This window comes from Aulostomus chinensis, chromosome 19 (assembly GCF_037954235.1).
Source record: "Aulostomus chinensis isolate RoL2024-O1b breed Wild chromosome 19, RoL_Achi_v1.0, whole genome shotgun sequence".
In the NCBI taxonomy this organism is placed as follows: domain Eukaryota; kingdom Metazoa; phylum Chordata; class Actinopteri; order Syngnathiformes; family Aulostomidae; genus Aulostomus; species Aulostomus chinensis.
In genome coordinates this window covers 19,839,839-19,860,094 of record NC_141338.1, presented here as the reverse complement: position 1 = coordinate 19,860,094, position 20,256 = coordinate 19,839,839, and positions in this window count along the sequence as shown.

The following is a 20,256-nucleotide window of genomic DNA, read 5'->3' as shown; positions in this document are numbered from 1 at the left end:
GGTGCTGGCCTCTGATAGCTTGTCTTCACCTAATTGTGAGAGCACTCATTATGCCTGATAAAGAAGAACATAAATCACAGGGAAAGGGCTGACCTGTGGCTGCCCCCACACAGGGGAAACTCTCAGGGGCTGACTCACGACAGAAAAGATCTCATTACATCTTTGTCTTGACAAAGAGCCAGCAGCATCTATGATACCGTTGAGGAGACCTGCTTTCACAGACGTTGCCTCTGTTCTATGTGGTCAGATAAATGCAACCTGAGACTGACACCAAAGCTGCTACCCAGCTTCCTGAAAATATAAACGATCTGGCTGCAAAAAGGCTCGTAATCCAGACCAACAACTGGAGGTCTCAGTGCAGTATGTCCTCTGAATGACATCCATGTGCAACAAGTTCCCATTAGCGGTTATATTTGGGAGGCACACTTCTCTGATTCCCTGCTATTTGACAGGAAAGTAACTCATTCAATTTTATGTTACATAGTTATTTCACTTGCGTGCATTTTTTTATGATTTCTTTTAATGCGATGTATAAAGTTATAGCTGGAACTGAAACAAAGACCTTTAAAAACGCTGCTGAACTCATTTCAGATTGAAAACTCTTGAAAAAATAAGCATCACTCTTGGCTATCATTGGTTAATCCAGCATTAATAAGGGATCAGGTATTATTGACCTTGTTGTCTCTGCTTGCAACATTTGTACAGTTCTCCTCGTCGTCTTATATTGCAGTTACTACCTACATGTGCAGGAGGGACGCAGTGGAGGGGTGGTGCTGGAAACATGTGTGGGAAGACAAGGGTGAGCCCTTGGAAGGCAAGTGAAATAACCCTTCTAATAATCCATCTCTGTTTCTGCTCTGTGTCGTAGACTGTTCACAGCCTGGACACAACCTGCTGCTCTCTCTCAGACGTTACAGGACCTCATCTGACTATTTTCAAAGTCTACTGATCATTTAACATCACCCAGATGCAATCATTTCTCATGTAAACTTGAGGCTGATGTGGAGAGTGGGGGTTTCTTTCACCAGGGGGAAATATTCATTCATGGCAGAGGTATACTTTTGACCCTGACTCCACACTGCCTTGCAGCCAGTAGGCTGACAGCTCAGGATGTGTTTCCAACTTCCTCTGTCTCTCTGCCAGAGTCTCTCTCTGTCTCCTCCTCCCCTAAAGAGGAGCCGGCCTGTATTTTACTAAAAAACTATGATACACACTGTTATTCTAGCTCATGGCTAATGTTCTCCTTGACACATAAAATGCCAAGCCAAACATTAACTCTCACTCTCTTGTATGAGTTTGGATTTGCAGTCGGAGGATTTACAGAACCTTATGGGAAGAGCAGACTGGAATTTTGTAACACTGTGGAGGACTGATGAGACTCAACTGGGAAAAAAAATCATTCTTTTGGACATTAAGTGCACTTTAACTTGACATGGGAGACATGAGTGTGTCAATGTCTGCAAACCGATTCAATGTAAATACTGCATGACTAGAAACATTTGCAGAACATTTCAGTATTGTGAGAATCAAGGTGTAGAAACAGCTGTGCGCTCCACATCCCTCCTCATTCAGCTTTTGAACAGCAGATGAAGCCAAATTTATTTGTGGTTTATTTGAAGAGTGTGTGCTGGAATTACTTATTGCTTTTAAAACTGCACTGAAATATGCTATTATTATTGAGCAATGAAGGTAACCTGGACTAATGTCATATAAATCATAACCCTAACTCACTGAACTTTCCCTAAGAATCCCCTGTTATCTCTACTCCTCCTCAAATGTGTGAGAGAGAACAAAGGAGAGGCTGTATATTCTGCATCTGGAAAAACAGTCTCACAGATAGTCACATATTTAGATAATCTGCTATCTAATACCCCTTTCCTACAGCACACACTCAGTTTATAAAAGCTGATCGATCCCCTGTGTAAGTTGATGAGATGCCTTTGTGCTTTTTTTCTTGATACATCATTTTCTATATCATGCACATGGTCCCTGCACTGAGAAGAAACAAAAGCCGTTCTCAAAACAGCACCAGAGATGACAAAAGTCTTGGAAGTCACTGGCGGAGGTGACAAGCTTTCATTCCTCCACGTATACTGTTGATAATATAGACCGTTCATTGCATGCGTGCATGTCCAAGATTGAAAGTGCCAGATGCCAGATGCCAGATGCTAGTCCAATTTACCTGGCAGTGTTAGCTACCACCTCTGGTTGCTCCTCAGTGACACAGTTGCAGAAGAACAAAACCATGAGACTTATGGCAGGTCATTCCATCCATCCATTTTCTTCCGCTTATCCTGTTAAGGGTTGGGGGGGGGGGGTGCAGAAGCCTATTCCAGTGGCTTTCACCCTTTTGAGAGGCAGGGTTCCCTCTGGATGGGTTGCAAGTCCATCATATATAGACAGACAACCATTCACACTCACAGCCACACCTAAAGTCAATTTAGAGTATCAATCAGCCTCGTCCCCTCTTGATGTCTTTGGACTGTGGGAGGAAGCCGGAGTACCGGAGAGAACCCAGGGAGAACATGGAGACTCCACACAGAAAGATCTGGAACCCGGAACCTTCTTGTTGTGAGGCCACAATGCAAACCACTGCACCACCGTGCTGCTTTTATGGCAGGCATTTCAGTGAAAACCCATTGACATTGGAACAAAGGAACATGATGCTCAACAATGCCACTTTATCATACATATATGGGCTTATAACACGTGACCCACAGTGCTGGGCTCTCTCAAAACATAAATACTGCAATATTCTTCATTTTTGGTCTCCATATCAGAGAAGACTAGATCCATTTGAGACTGAGTGTGACGCAGCTGAGATGAAGATCAATACCTTGAAATCTGAGGCCATGGTTCTCCACAGGAAAACAGTTTCAGTGTCCACTTTAAGTTGGGAATGTTTTCTTTCCCCATGTGAAGTATCCTTGGGTCCTGTTCTCCAGTGAGGAGATATGGAACCTAATTGATGTGAGATGGTCTGGAGACTGTGGGAATAGTTTGTATTTGCTCTACTGCACCGTTCTGATGAAGAGAGCTGAGCCCGAAGGCAAAGCCCTGAATCTGTTGGTCAGTCTTCGCTCCTACTCTCACTTGTGATCATGACGTGATCTAAAGAACAAGGTCACGAATACAAAGCTGCAGAAAAGGGTTTCCTCAGAAGGGCTACTGGCATCTCACTTGGGAAGGTAAGATGTTCAGTCATTCATGAGGGACTTGATCTATGCTGGACGGAGCACAGCTGCTCATCAGGAATTACTGCTAGTTGACATTACGCGAGCCTCAGATAATTTGCTGCAGCGTGTTAACACTCTTATCCATTGTTAGGAGGTTCTGGCAGTCAGGCTTTTGTTGCAAATTCCTCCAAGTAAAATGTCTTGCGTAAAAAACAGTTGTTTTGTTTATTTCATTAAAAAGACAGCAGCTCAGACAAGCTCTGTGTTAAGTGTTGGAATATGAGTTTTGCTACTCTTTTACGCCGAAAGGAGCCAGTTGAGGTGGTTCCGGTATGTGGTTAGGATGTCACCTGGGCGCCTTACCAGGGAGGTGCTCTATCCATGTCCGGCTGCAAGGAGGCCACAGGGCTGAATGACCACCAGGAGGAGGAACTCTATTTCACTTAAGGATCCCCCAGTCAGAGCTGGTTGATGCGGCCATAGGAAGGGACATTTTGGGTTCCCTGCTGGAGCTGCAACACCCGTGACCAAAGCAGTTAAAGATAGAAGGCTGGAGGGGTGTCTGAGAGGAGTCCATTAATACAGAAATGTCAATGTACGAAAGAAAAAAATGAGTTACAAGTCTGTTTGATATGGAAAAATATTGCTTCTCTTTCAAGCCTCCTATGAGTTTGGTCAGACAGAACAATTGGATTCAGAACAATTGCCCTCTCTTTTCTTTGGCAACACTTGACCATCTCTACCTGATCTTTCCAGCTGTGGGAGTCAAGCCTGATAATGGAATTACTTGACAAATGGAGCACAGACTCATCTATCAGACCATGTGACATACAGAACAACTGACCCCCAGGCTAGTTACTAGCATTGCACTGTGGCATGGGAAACAGCCTCACTGTAAAGCTGTGCTAATTAGCCAAGCAATAAAAACACTCAGGCTAATTAACAAAGGAAAGACACATAAAAAAGGAAGGAATGTCAAACTTGCAGGAGGGAACCTCAAACTACAGCTCACAAAGGAAGGAATGTATGAGATGAAACACAACCCAAGTACATGCTCTTTGACTTTTGTGTATCTGTGTGTACATGGTTTTCTTACCAATTGGAGACCTTGTCTGGTATAAACACTAACCCTTTCAGGAACCCTCGTCCTCATGGGAGCCAAAGACCAGTTAAAGTAATGTGGCACAATGTAATTTCTGAGTTCCTGGTGAAAGTTAGAGTTTAAAATCTGAATTGAGGTTTGGTCAAGGTTAGGTTAGGGTCAGGCTTCTATTAGTAGGTGGGTGTTACTATCAGACCCTGCCTTATCCTTGTCTTGTTATGAACTTTAGTGCCATTAAGCCTTGGTCTTTTCTGGACTTGTTACCTCAGAGATTGAGACAGGAATGCCCAAATCCACAAAGTCACACGACTAAAGTTTAATTTTAAGGACCCGAATGTAGATGCAGACCAAAGCTGAGACCGTATAAAGAGATTTATTGAAAGTTTGGTTCAGGATGGGATGAGGCAGGTTATGTAGGTTGACAGGTGAATGGAGTTGACATGGAGATCTATTAGTTAATGGTGTGTGTTTTTTTCGTCACACACTTCCACTCGATTGTCTGCTTCACACCTCCGAAGTCGCTAATTTCCATCCTGACTATTAAATGTGTTGTATGTGTGTGTGGTCCATTCAGGTCTATGTTCTGGTGCATTCCTGATGACGCTGTAATCAATGCCCTATCATCAGCAGTGTATAAAGGCGGGGAGTGTTGTCTGATCACACGTGGAACTGAGGGGTGCAGAGTGCTAAAACCTGGGGGTAATTAGTTATAAATGTTTGGCTCCTTCATCTCCAAGTCACTGGGTTTTTGCATTAACACATGAAAAGTGAGTGGTAATGTGTTTTGTCCTATGGTTAATGTGTCAGTAAATACCAGAGAAGAGGAATGTTAAGCGTTTCCAGGATGTGTAGCTGCTTACAATTGGCTAAACAAGACTACAAACATGGTGCTAAGTACAATGCAGCTGTGTGACGCTGAAGTCGTGTGTCCGCTGTGTAGTTTCTTTATAGGTAATGCAAGCTTTGCATTCATAACAATTGCCTTTGCACTTGAAAAAAAAATCACAAAAGTGATGTTTATTTGTGAAGACATCATGTACAAACATGTAAGTCTCATGCTAGTTGTACTGTATTTCCCTAACACTCGTCAGAGTGATAGCTAACAGGTAAGCAAGACAGAAGAAGCTAGCACATCAGCTGAATGTGACTGCCATTTATTGAGTTCAAACCTGGAGAGAGAACATTTTTCCCGAATTGTAACTGCTCTCATACTTCTCTGTCTGGTCTATGCTTGGTCTGTGTAAATGATCCTCAAAAGACTCGTAAACGTGCCCTACATGAAGAGTGAGATGACTCCTGCTACGATTTGGTGCTAAATGGACAAAATGGACCTGCGCCAACAGAAGGTCCACTAGAACAGCTTTGGTTCACCAGGTTATTACGTACCAAACGAGCAGAACTATTATGTTTGGTGTAGGCATGTTTTTGTTGAGGAAGCTTCAAGCAACCAAAAACAGAGACAGAGCGAAGCTGCAACCATATGGAGCAGTAAAATGGATTGTAAAACAGGAAAAACTCCTCTGCAGGATTCCAGCACATCTGTGTGCTGCACATGTAAAACAATTCTATGAGAGAGGGGTCGAGGAATGAAACCCACCTCCATGTTGAACTGAAGGTCCGTGTCAGAGTACTGCAAAGCAAGAGACAGAAACTGCTCTGCTCTTAAAATAGGGGATGTTTGCCTTGTTTCAAATCTGTTTATAGCCTTTTTATAGCAATTTTAAATAGTACTTCTGAAGCCAGCTATTATTTTTGCCCAGTGCTTGCATCTTCCTCGCCAGCTTTGGAGTTCTCAGTGTTCTTAGTATTTTGTCTTTTCCATCCATCCATTAGGTAGACCCTTTGGGAGTGTAACAGCAAGGCTGGAAAGTACACCAGCTGACATCCCAGCAAGAGGTTTTTGCTCCGTGGAAGGAAGCCTGATCACCCAGAGGAAACCTGCATGTGAAGATCAGGCAAACTCCACTAAGTCCCCAGCGCGGTGTCAGGTTCAGACCCAGAACTTTGTGCAGTGAGGCTACAGTGCTACCGCTGCACCAGTAAGATTAGATGAACTGAAAACAAACACAAGTTCTAATAGGCTCTCCAACACACAACAGGTGAGATGTGCACGCACACACACACACACACACACACACACACACACACACACACACACACACACACACACTCTTTTCATTCTACTTTATTTTTATTTAATCTTAAACTCTTATGTACTCAAGACAATAAGTCATTTGGAGTTTAATCGGCGAAAGAACTGAACCAGCAGTCAGCTGGTGTACATTAGGAGGAGGTCAGCGTCAAGTCAGAGGCAGTAGCAGCTCAATCTGGGACTGTTCTGTAAATAGTTAACACAGTGTTCTGATCAAAAACATTGGTCTAAAACTTAATTTGAGGCTTTTTTAAAATAACCCCCGCTTCCATATGGTTGGTGGGAGGAGGGGGAGAGAAGGTCACTCCAGTTTGACATACACGGCTGCTTAAACTCTTCTTTCAAACCATCTGTCTTCTCTGGCCAAGATGTGAACCTCTCTGTCCTCAAAGGAATGTACTTCATCCTGCAGATGCAGAAACTACATTGCTTTGTTTGCGTCTGGGTGTTTCGTCCTTAGGGCAGACGAGGCTCTGCCTCAGGGTGTTGCTTGGTTTTATGTGAACTAGGGTGTGGTGTTTGTTGAAGATCCTGCTAAGTGTCCCTGGCGCTCCTGCTACATAAGGAATAACAGTTTTGGTCCTTTGTTTCTGTTCTTCTTGGTCTGCCGGGAATCTCTTCTGAGGCTCCTGTCCTCTTCAGTGCGAACAGCACAGTCCAAATAGGGCAAGCTATCTCTTCTGACGTCCTCCTTTGAGGACTTGATGCTGTGGTCCACGGTGTTGACGTGTTCTGTGAAAGCTACAACATCCTGGGTTATAGTTTGACTCCAGGTGTCACCTACATATCTGAACCTGGGATGGGAAGTGCTCATTGCCCTTCTCTCAACTTCTTCCATGTACAGTTTGGCCGCTTACGGAGACACAGGTGTTGCCATGGCACAACAGTGTTTCTGCCTGGACTGGTACTGGAAGAAGGTTGTTCTCTGGCAGAGGTCCAGTAGGGCACAAAGGTGATCTGGGGTCAAATTGCTTCTGCTGGATGGAGTCCTGTCGTGTAGTAGGCGTCTCCTGGCCTTCTGTACTGTTTCCTGGGTTGGAAACCATGTGCAGTTGTCTACAATACAGCACTTCAGAAACATGTGATCTCCCTGTCATTTGCTTCTGAGTTGTTCTGAAGTGCTTCGGCGCCATCCAGCCTGTGTTTTGATCTATGCTTGACGGAGCACAGCTGCTTTTTGTGAAATAATGCTACTGCTAGTTGATGTTAGCATGAGCTTCAGATAACTGGCTGCAGAGTGTCAATGCTGTTATCCAGTGTTGTGTGTTGTAGCAGGCAGGTACTTGTTGCAAGCTCTTTCAAGTAAAATGGTGTTGTTTCATGATGTTGTTTATTCCAACAGGAATAGCTTCTCTGAGCCTGCAGCTATGTGATGGGAAATGAGATTCGCTGTTCCTTTGCATTGAAAGGAGCCACTTGAGGTGGTTCTGGTGTCTGGACAGGATGCCACCTGGGTGCCTCGCTCCAGACATGTCCGTTCGGGGGAGGCTGATTGGTCAGACCAAGGTGGAGTCTAGGTGGAGGGACCGCATTTCAACACATCTCAGCAGACTCTGTGTTCTGCTGATTACATTGCTAGTATTTTTTTCCAGAGAAATGATTACCGGCTCTGTATGCAACCTTCTGATGTTTTAATGATGGGATACTTTATATCCATCAACTAGGTTAATTTATTTTAATATAGAACAAAACAATACACATCTACATGCAATATTTATGACAGCCTGCCTATGAGAGAACGTTACTGCACATAAACTCAGTGACGGCAAGTGGTGAAATTGACTACGTGGGCTAACAAATAAATTATAGCCATAGAATAAAGTAAAAGTAACGTCCTCATTCACTCTCTCTCTTGCGTACACGCGCACGCACACACAGGACCCTGAATAAAACAGTGAACAGCACAACTGGCACGACAGAGGCCAGACAGGATGGCTTCTGTCCTTTAGACAGTTTATAAGCTGAGACCTACCTTATTTGAACAGAAGCTCACACAGAACTTACGACTTTGTCGTTTATTCGTTTGAGTAATTTGAATAACATTAAAACGATGTGGCCCCAGTCTCCATCCATCCATCCATCCATTTCCACTTATTCCTGTTACGGGGGGGGGGGGGGGGGGCGTATCCCAGCAGCCTTCAGGTGAGAGGCGGGGTTCACCCTGGACAGGTCACCAGTCCATCACAGGACCAACATAGAGACGAACAACCATTCACACTCACAGTCACACCTACGGTCAATTTAAAGTATCAATCAGCCTCGTCCCCTCTTGATGTCTTTGGACTGTGGGAGGAAGCTGGAGTACCAGAGAGAACCCACACAGGAACAGGGAGAACATGGAGACTCACCCAGAAAGATCCTGTGATGGAGCCGGGACTGGAACCCAGAACCTTCTTGCTGTGAGGAGACAGTGCGGACCACTGCACCGCCGTGCCGCCCTGGCCCCAGTCTCTTAACTCCCAATTTTCCCTCATAGGACATGGAAGAAAACGTATTAAGAAGATGATCCACCTCATTCATGTTAGCACCCACCGTTCTTCTTCTTCTTCTTCTTCTTCTGTCCCATCTTGTCATTGGTCTCAAATCAGCGATGTTGGGCTGAATGAAATCAGCCCAAATGACAAGTAAATCACGGGGGCGTGAAACAACACCTGTCAGTCACTGACCCAACATCAGCTTGTGCTGACTGGTCAGAACCGATGGGCCTGCGGACTGAATGGAAGACTCTTTAGAATTCACTATAACTAAACTTTAAACCTAAAACAATCTTTTGTATGTTATTTAGACAGTAACTCTCTCATCTTTATTGCATAAAGTAGGGAGGGCTTAGCTCCGCAAGCCCATTGATCCCAGCCGTCACTGACAGACACCCAGTGAGAACTTACCCTCGAATTCTTCTCCTTACTAACAAAGTGCTCTGTTAGCAGGTCCCTTCTTAGGCCACTGACAGGCACCTCACTCCTTCCAGCAGCCTCTGACGGGGAACTCCAACACCAAGCAGAGGACCTGGGTGACGAAGTCTTTACCATAGCTACCTTTTCCCTTTTGAGATTCGTTGTCTGAGGTTGCCTGCGCTACAGAACAGAGCCACAGCAGTGCTTCTACTACTTTGCAGTACCTTGGTAGTAATTCTACTGGGGCAGAGGTCTGTTAAGCGACTGTGTGTTGTAAATCTCCCCCATCTGTGAACCGGCTCCTGGGAGCTTGTGCAGTTATATTGTTGGGGGAGGAGTGTGTCTGTGTACAGTAACAATATATGTGTACACACGAGAGCCGCTTGGCCTCCCGAGGCCGGGCAGGGAGAACATCTGCCTCTGCTCTGGCGGCAGCTCACTCACATCCCATGTGTTTGGGATTCATGTTGTTACATTACAGTCGCTGTAACATGATGCTGAAGACTGAATGGGGACATCACACAGACAAAAGCACAACAACTGAATCCTTAATGACCCCCCGGAACGACTGACACATTCAATAATAAGACTCTGTTAACGGATCCGTCAAATCAACCCAAACCATTTCATGTTCTACCTCTCTCTCTAACCCTACAGGGTTATGCAGACAAGACTTCTGTTTCTTTCACGTTGACATCTTGAGATTTGTGAATTCTCTGCATTTCAGGTAATGCATCGCTCTCAACAATGTTTTGGTTTATTTAAAAAAAAAAATCAAAGTTATACTTTTACCATCGGCGGTGCAGTGGTCAGCACTGTGGCCTCACAGCAAGAAGGTTCCAGGTTCCAGTCCCGGCTCCATCACAGGATCTTTCTGTGTGGAGTCTCCATGTTCTCCCTGTTCCTGTGTGGGTTCTCTCTGGTACTCCAGCTTCCTCCACAGTCCAAAGACATCAAGAGAGGACGAGGCTGATTGATGCTCTAAATTGACCGTAGGTGTGACTGTGAGTGTGAATGGTTGTCTGTCTCTATGTGTTGGCCCTGTGATGGACTGGTGACCTGTCCAGGGTGAACCCCGCCTCTTGTCCGAAAGCAGCTGGGATAGGCTCCACCCTCCCGGCGACCCTTAACAGGAATAAGCGGAAGAAAATGGAAATGGAATACTTTTACCAATCATTGTAAACAGCATCAACATGTCCTGTCCTCCCAGAGGTCCTGTTTCTTCTTGTGTTTTTATTTTCTTCAGAATTCGTCTGTGAGGCTTTAGGGAGCCGAGTGATTTCTTACTAGACAACCTGTTCAGAGGGCAACAGTCAAAGTTAGGGGGCTTCAGGTGTAGGGGGCTTCCATCGGGGTCTTCCATCCTCTTCTGTTTATCAGCTACATTTTATGGTCTGATTAGCAATTTGAGACCCACTGAAAACTTGAGTTTGAGACATACACGACTAACACAGACTAAGTTAACCTGAGATATGCTCTCACTATCCGAGTCCAGACATTCTCAGAAGTTGAGAAAAGCAGGCAAGAAAAGCAGAAAAGGCGGTTTCTTGCCGGACGTCCACACAGCCGTTCCTTTTGTGTGTACGACTCCGTTCGAAAAGAGCGGGTCTGTCCCGTCGTCTGAGTCAAGCTACGTAGCTCCGGCGGTGGTCTGCCTTTAATTATTACATCCTGCTTCAATTGAAAGTCCAATTTAGAAAATTGTCTGAGTTTGGAGATGTAATCCTCCTCCATGGGCACACTGGGAAAAACACACAAACTGATGTAGCGCACTTGCTCATGAGCTAGCTTACTATCACGTGTACTCTCGTGTGATTGCGTTTGCGTCAGCATCCCTGGGATCACGAGTGCCCCCTACAGTGAGGCTGGAGAACTGCGTGCCTCACGGAGCGCCTCTCCCCAGCCGTTTTATGACTTCTTGGCACATGAAAGGCACATATCAGCTAAAAACTATGGAACTTTAATTCATAGACTTAAAATGTTTGAACATTTTAATAACTTTGTACAGGGAGACAGCCAGGAAGTGCCCAATACATGGTGAGGCTGCTGCCTCACCACACGTCTGGAGTCCGCAACGCTCAGTATTTCAAGGCTACATGGGCAAATTCGGCAATTTTGAGTCAAAAATAATCTAAAACTGGTAGAGATAAATGTAAAATAACTTAAACCACTTGAAAAATTTAACCATTTAATTTTTTTCTTTCCATGATGTCAGGTGAGGCCTCCCCTGACTGCATGTCTCTGGTAGAAGCTTGCATTTTTCTCTGCATTGTTGGAACCAAAGCCTGGAACCTTTCCATATGTAGCTACCTGTTTCAGCCCACAGGGGACTTCATTAAAATAAAATTAAATGTGAATCCATAATGTCATTTTTATTTTCAACCCATGCATATGTTGTTGGGGTCAAAATTAAAATTAAAATGGAAACATTCAGTTTGCATTATCATTTTAACATCTTGTATGGATGGCCTCCGACAATATTAATAGGAAAATGAAAACACTGTTTGAAATTAAATTTTCTAAAGGTTAACCTGCACTGAAGTGGACTTTATTAGAATGAAAAGCACAATGGCCACCCACCCTTTTTTTTGGGCAATGTTAAAATAAATTGAAAAATGATTTGAAAATAAAAATATTGATGGAAAAAGACACAGAATTTTAAGTTCAAGCGCTCCAAAGTTGACAATATTGCAATGTAAATTCCATCCATCCATCCATTTTCTACCTCTTATCCTGTTAAGGGGGTGGGGCCTATCCCAGCAGCCTTCAGGTGAGAGGCGGGGTTCACCCTGGACAGGTCACCAGTCCATCACAGGGCCAACACATAGAGACTAGAGCTGGGTATCACCACTGACCTCCCAATACGATACGATTTCGATATGATTTGATCCAATATACGATACGATATTTTAGTTACAGTACCAATTTTGCTTTGGTAATGGAAGAGATTCTCAAAGGACTAATGCTGTAAATTCAATTTTAAAAGTAACCCTCTAACCTGCTGCACAATTAAATATTAATATTTACATTGAGAACTGATCATTAAACAATAGTTATACAACATCATGCACTTTTTATTTAAATAAATGACCGTCATTCAAAAAAAAAGGGCAACTTAGACTTCCACAAACTGTCAGCAGCTCAGCAGGATGACTCGCGGTGTGGCGAGCTTCAATCGCCCGCGTTTGTAAAACGTGGGACATGAGGGACCAGTGACGGTCAGTGGACTGAGAGGTGATGGTCAAGTAGGAGTCCATAGCTCCGCTTGTCCAGCTGTCACCAGCGATGGCAACTCTCTCTGCTGATTTCATTGCAGTTGCGACGTTGTTTTTAACATCTCTGTACATCTTGAGATTGTGACTTGACTCAGTTGTTTCCGTGTCAGCAGCACATAGCGTGGTTCCAGTGTCTGGACGAGGGGTCTGAAGCCTACATTTTCTACCACACAGGATGGTCTGAGATCCTTGCAGATAAAAATTGCCAGAGCCGAAGTGATGTTCTCTGCACGTGGAGGCGTGGATGGAAACTTCGTCCCAAATGCTTTCTCCAGCGAGGGTTGTTGCAGTTACTTGTAGTTTCCTGGTTGTTGAGTGTCCTCTGGTGACGCCTCGTCACATGGCTCCAGAGATTAGTAGTATTTCCATCGTACTTTACTTCTACTTTGCACATTTTGCGCACAGCATTAGTTTTGTCAAGTTGGGCGCAGTTTTCTTGCTTCTTAAAGCCGAAGTGCTGCCAGACATCGGCACTTAAATTTGCCGGAGTTTAAAGTTGCCCTTCCGCCATCTTGTTTTCTCTGATCGGGGGCACATGGCCTGGATCTCGCGAGATCTGATAATCTGACTGCAGTAACGTTGCACTTAGCACTAAATCACGCCAGACTAAAGGGGCAAACAAAAACAAAAAAATAAACGGGTAAAATCGAATGCATTTTAAAAGATTGACGCTGGGATTCATGTATCAATAATCTTTCCTACAAATGTATATCGATATATAGACCTTTTTAACCCACCTCTAGTAGCGATAGACAACCATTCACACTCACAGTCACACCTACAGTCAATTTAGAGTATCAATCAGCCTCGTCCCCTCTTGATGTCTTTGGACTGTGGAGGAAGCTGGAGTACCAGAGAGAACCCACACAGGAACAGGGAGAACATGGAGACTCCACACAGAAAGATCCTGTGATGGAGCCGGGACTGGAACCTGGAACCTTCTTGCTGTGAGGCCACAGTGCTGACCACTGCACCACCGTGCCACCTGCAATGTAAATTCAAATTCATTGTCGTAGTCGTCGTCCTCCTCCTCCTCTTATCTGGTTGGTCCGGGTCGTGGGGGCAGCAGCCTCAGCAAGGAAGCCCAGTCTGTCCTCTCCCCAGTCACGTCCACCAGCTCTTCTGGGGGGATCCCCAGGCATTCCCAGGCCAGCTGAGAGATATAATCCCTCCAGCGTGTCCTGGGTCGGCCTCGGGGCCTCCGTGAATTCAAATTTTAAAATCAAAATGTTATCTAGCTTTGTACAGCATCATTGAAATCAAAATATAAATTAAAATGTAATCGATTTAGATTTTGTACATTTTAATGAAACGACATTTGCCTCATCATTTACAAACTCTTGACCTGTATGAAAATCGAAAACATTAACATTAAACGAGCAGAACTATCCAGTTTATTGTTTTGCTCTCGAAGGGACTAACTTGCATGAAAAGTCTACAAAGACTTGAAATTTTGTTTCCACTTTCAAGTCGCTCAGTTTGAGACAATTTGTAAATTGAATTGCAGACCATCAAACCCGGCTCATCAAGGTGGGACCTTACCAGGTGAGCGAGATCCAAGCGCCTGCCTCAACATCTGACAGGACAGGCAGGGCCGCAGCATCCGGTCACGGCTGCTCAGCTGACCTGAGGAAGCACGGCTGCACGGCCTGACATCGACCTGATCTGGCTCACGGGCGCTTGTGGCAAAATCAAGCAGTGAATTGAAAGCACGGCAGAATAATCTGCATTTTGTGACACAGATGAGAACAAACAACACTGGCGATGGTTTCCAATCCCCCGTCTGATCCGCCGTCGTGTCAGATACTGTTCCCCCATTGAGACGTGTTTCCCCTGATGGAAGCCCGCGATGGGATGTGTATCAAAGAAGAGAAACACAACTGTGGTTTCATTCAAGCGGAAAGTTAAGAGAAATGCGTTCATGCCACTTTGAATACGGCCTCCTTCAAAAACCGCAGCACCTACTGGTCCCACGTGCAGGAAGGTCTTGTTCAGTGGCAAATATTCTTTGAAACCCAGATTTGAGAAACTTTTCAGCGTTGTTTGTCCACATCCACGTCAGAAAAAGCCAAGTATTCTGATCCACTTGGATCAGGTTGTTGTTCAGTTGATATGCCCACAGGCTACAGAGCCCAGGAGGTGACGTGAATGTTTAGCTTTTTTAATAAAAGTGGTTTGTGAAATGCACACATGAAACATTAATTAAATCATGCGCACGTGTCTTTAAAACCGGCAGCAATACATCATGAGGTCCTTGTGGCCAACAGAGAACACAGTCACGTCGTGTCAGGTTTAAAATTCTTTTAAACATACTTGATGAACTTTTCACTGATTTACTTTGAAAAGGAGCTTCAGAAGGAACCAAACACAGCAACAGTCCATGCAGGGTTCTCTTGCCCTGCAGACTGTGTGGAGTTGCGTTGTTGATTATGGAGAATCTCCTCCAACTGCATGTCTTTATTTGGAGGCCAGTCCTGGAGTTGGAGGCTGTTGGAAAGTGTTATTATCTAGATATGATTTATATATGTATATATATATATATATATATATATATATATATATATATATATATATATATATATATATATATATATAATATAATCAAAATATATTCATAGAAGGATCAAATATTATTATGTGTACCCTTCAGTTAAAAGCAAATTTGGGTGTTTTTTTCACGAGGCAGCAGCTTCGTGCTGCATTCCTGTCAGAGGAGGCGGAGCAACTACGGGTTCCTTTCTGTTGCCGTGATGGGACGCGATTGGTTGATGCAGTATCTCAGCTGTGCGAAAAGGTCTTTTCACACCAGATGCATTTTTTTTCCATGTGGATAACTGGCATGTCAGTAAAGTTTTAAAGGTTTTTTTTTTTTTGGTAAATTTTGGTGATCAGCTCTCTCACACTGAACCTGGGTGTTATGAGATGAAAAAGACACTTTTTTTTCCAAAACGACTGGAAGCTTGGAATTAGGATTTTCTTGTTTTTTTGTTCATGTCTGGTTAAGAAATAGCGAAAACGCTTCGAAATTAATTCTTGACTCTGTCACAAGCGTCTGTCAGCCAGCTCTAGTTGTTGTCAAGCTCATTTGAGGAATTATTTCTCGCAGCAGCCAATCCCATTCCATGTTCAAAATGAAAATGCAAATGTAAACGCTTGGGGGCGCTGTTTGGGCTTTTCATTTAAATTCAGTGCCTCAGAGTATAATGGAACAAAAAAGCTCAATGCAATGAACTAGGTAGGCAGTTTTACCAATGCCGATCTAACAATGTCTAATTTGATGCAGGTCAGTGGTTTGAGAATGTTAAGATGCTGTCTGCATCGACATTTAATTAATTGGTGCAAAATAACGTTTTCATTTTAATTCGGACTAAAATAATGCTTATCCAGTACAAATACTGTGCATTTTGAAGCATTTAAACCCTGAAAATTCAATGTCTTAACCCATGACCATTTTCGTGAGCAAATTATCATACGACATTTTCTTTCAACATTGTCTCAAAACGAGAGTGAAGGAATGTAAATGTCAGTGAAATATCTTTTTCTGGCCGTTTTGTGCTTTTTCTCTTTTAATTGAATATTGTCCACTTTAGTGAAGCTTAATTCTTGGAAAAATAAACTTCAGACAGCTTTTCATATGAATACAGTCCAAGATCACCCATTCAAGCTGTTCTTTTGATCAGGCAAACTGACTTATTGCATTTAAATTTGAATTTTGACCCAAATTCCACATCCATGGGCTGTAAATTAAAATGACATCATGAATATGCATTTTGAATCGGATGGCGTCTCCTATGTGCTCACACAGGTGCCCTTGATACCAAATGGAGTTGAGTTGAGTTGAGTTGAACAGGGACGATGCACATCAATCAACATTTCTGTAAATGTTCCAGTTGTAGCTGATTTGCACCTGGAGTCCCTTGGCAAGGTGTTAGCAGCCAGATAAAACACATTAGCGAGACAACACAAAACACAAACACATCCCTGCTGCTGTGTTAAGGGTAAAAAATCACCACCGCCATGTTTAATGGCAGGAAGAAGGGAAAAAAAACAGTAATTATCTTTTTCAAACTTGATATTTTAGGACTTTTCCTAAAGTGACCCCATTATCTGACAAAGTGAAATACGGCCTTTGTTTGTTTTTGTACAAAGGCACACACGCACACACACACACACACGCACGCACGCACGCACACACACACGCACACACACACACACAAATACAAATCCAGATTCGAGTTCACAGACAAAGTAAAACCAATTTCAGGAAAAGCAAAATATTTCTACAAGGCCTTGTCTCTGTTAATGGGGAGTCATTAGCCGTTCAGGGGGCTGAATGGTGTCCTGACTCACCCGAGGCTGCAGCCGAGAAAATGACAACCCTGCTCCCCAAAGGTGGGCTGCAAATCAAATACCGTGTGCTGCACGTGTGAGAACTACAGCACATCTGCAGACAGTCCTCCATGTTCTGAACAGAGCTGGTGGATTGTTGAACTTTCTGTTGTGTATCTTTTATTCATTGTTATTGTTCATAACCTTGAGGGGGCAGTGATTCAGAAAAGACGAGTATTTAGTAGATGAATGAAGCTGTGAGGCAGCATGTCAGCAGGCAGGCCACAGTGTGGGAGAGGGCCCGTGATTGGGGTCACTCGCCTGTTCGTCCCTTAAGCTTGTTTTAAGGGCGTGTCTGAAGGATTTGTATGTTTCAGTATTTCAGGCCACATAAACCACGAAGATGGGGCCCACGTTTGGAGGTTTGCATCAGGCCAAGTCCTGCTCGAGGAAATTTGAGGTAAAAATGATCTCGAATATTTTGATGGGTTAATTGATCTTAGAAATTTAGACAGCTGTTTCACATCATTTGCATGTAAAAACTTAAGGAAATAAAAACGTCAGCAGTTTAGCTGAGAGGCTACGCCCTACATCTCAGCTGATTGGGCTCCTTTTCAGTTACATCATGAAAGGCATCAAGTGCAGCCTTCAAGTGGAGTCATGCTGGGAGGTCGTGTACAGGAACGCCCTGGTGTTCAGTGGTAACCTGCCAGGAACGCTGTTGCCAGTGGAACACAGCTTTTCCCATTGGCTAACACTGGAATCGCTAACTTGGCTCTCACCGTCGCGGAGCGACAGGGTCGACACAGGCTTGTAACATAAGTGGAGCCAATTGGAAGGAGCTCACGTACAGCGGTGCTACAGGACGACACCCTCCAGGCTGCAGTGACGGCTTGTCTCAGTGACATCAAGCAAAATAATCAGATCAGTGACATATTTTGGGCTTCAAATGGGCGATCATAATGTGCTGTACAGGGCCCTTTTTTAAATTTTTTTTTTTTTTGAAGGTGTGGACTTCAGCCTTACAGACCCGAGTGTGTCTGAATAAAGGATCTGAGTCAGTTGCAGTGCTGGTCTCTGTGTTTCTTCTGGCTCTGCTCTCTTTTCAGAGATCCTATTCAGCCTGGCGCCATCTACAGCGCAATAAATGAACACGGTCTATTCCACTCAGTCTTTATTTTTAGGTTTGAGTAGACTTACAGATGGCCTACATAAAACTGAATAGGGCTTCATTTTAACAGCGGGGAAGAGAATTGGCCAGTGTGCCATTGTGTGGTCTCTATTATGGGAATATGTGGGAGTTCATACATAATACAGACTGTCCCCCGCCACCCCTGCTCACAGCCAACATGGTTTTCATGATGATTTTTGAAAAGGTCTCTCCTTTGCCATGTGGTCGAAAGTCACCTAGTCTGAGGAGCTGCCACAGTTCTTTGACTGCTGATGTTACACCCCCCCACCCCCGCCCCCCCAAAATTAAAAAAAAATCTTCATTTACTGTTGAATTCCATCTTCTGGAGCCCTCAGCCAAATTAAAGGGGACAGGGGTAGGAAGTTGATGAGGAAGCCTTCACAATTTAAGTGGAGACGTTGCAGGGGGTTCTCCCTGTGACACCGAATTAATACGATCCACAGGAGACGTTCTTTAGTCGGAGACGACAGGAAAATTAATCAAGTAAAATGAGGGCTGGGGAATTAGAAGGGATGTCTGACCGGTTACATACCAGACCAAACCAAATTTGTCAGTTTGGACTGAAATCATTGTCACTCTTTCCAATAGCCTGTGTTTAATAAGTGTAAAATTGATCGAAGTTGAAAGAGACAATTATTTTGAAAAAACAAGCAGTTGAAAATAAAAATTGAAAACCGGTGGGATATAAGTCTAAATTTACCTGAAAACTTTTGATAGTGGAGACATAATTGTTAAAAAAAAAAAAGGTTTATAATATTTACATACTAGCGAGTTGGACTAAGAAACGACGAGGATCTCTGAGCCAGTGGCAGGGTCAACAAGGGTTCAGCTTTTCTACGCTGGTCTAAACTAGAGGACCCTAAGGGGCGTCAGAGCCATTTTGAGGTTGCCACTTTTCGGCTGGAAAGTTAAGCTGATTCGCAGCTAACGAGCAACAGCAGTTGCACGAGCTAGCAAAATCAGCTTCCAACAGGGAGGTGGATGTGAGGGACCTCGGATGTTGTGGTTGTGTGCCAGGTGCCGAGGACAGAAGATGCCATCACCACCGCCCATAGCGCTGCTGCTCCTGGCGTGTTTCTCCACGAGCGCCAGCATTCGAGCGCGACGACGAACCTGAATGAGAATGAGAATTCGGACAAAAAAACATGCCACTGTCTTCGTTGATTTTCTTTGCTTCATTTGCTGTCACAGGAATTGTTGGGTCTCTTTAAAATGTAAGTAAAACAAATTAATTTTGAGAGTGCAGTTCATACTCCATTTGCAAAATGTCACGAGATAAATTGTCTTTATAAATAAAAGTGATGTGACTTGACTTCCTTATGATTGGTAATCAGAGTTGTTTAGCAATAATTGAGCACAGTCGCCACCTCCTTTTTCAGATTCATTTGAATTCTATTTTCTATTTTGCACGTAATTCAGTTGTTGCTCGTGTGGGTCTTCAACTACGTCAGTCTGAACTTCATCCACTCTCACTTCAACCAAACAACAGCCAGAGCCGGGGGAGGGGAGGGGGCTTTCTGCTGCTGACATTTGTCAAGGTGGCAGAATTCGCCAAAGCTGCGTTCATGGGAGGGAGGTGCATCCCACATCCCCACCGCCTGATTCGTGCTGCAGACACAGACACTGAATGAAAACAGCTTCTTGGCTTTTGCTGTTGACAGAAAACGACGAGGCGTCGTTCTTGCATGAACACAGGACAGCACACATGTCCCGCTGCTGTCCGGTGAGCTCTGTGCCTGAATGTTCCTTGTCACCGGCAACTAAAATACTTTTAAAGATATTGTTAAAATAACCTTGTTTTACTTAATTCAACAGGAATTGACTTTTGAGATCCGATGATGAGCTGTCAGGATTAATCCCTGTGATAATCCGCAGATTTTGCAGTCTTAAAACGATCTAGCTTGCAGCAGAGCCGACGCAGTGAGTCAGCCTGTTGCTAATCCTCCAGTCCCTGGGTCTGGCCTCCGTATCATCGTACCATCAGTCATTAAGAGTTTAAATACACGAGGGTTAAACTCAAACTACACCATCCACAGTTAACGCTGATTACATGTTTACATCTTCTGAATCCTATCATTACGACTCGCTCCACCCCAACACAGACGGCAGCGATGCAAAAACTTTGTCAGTTCTGAA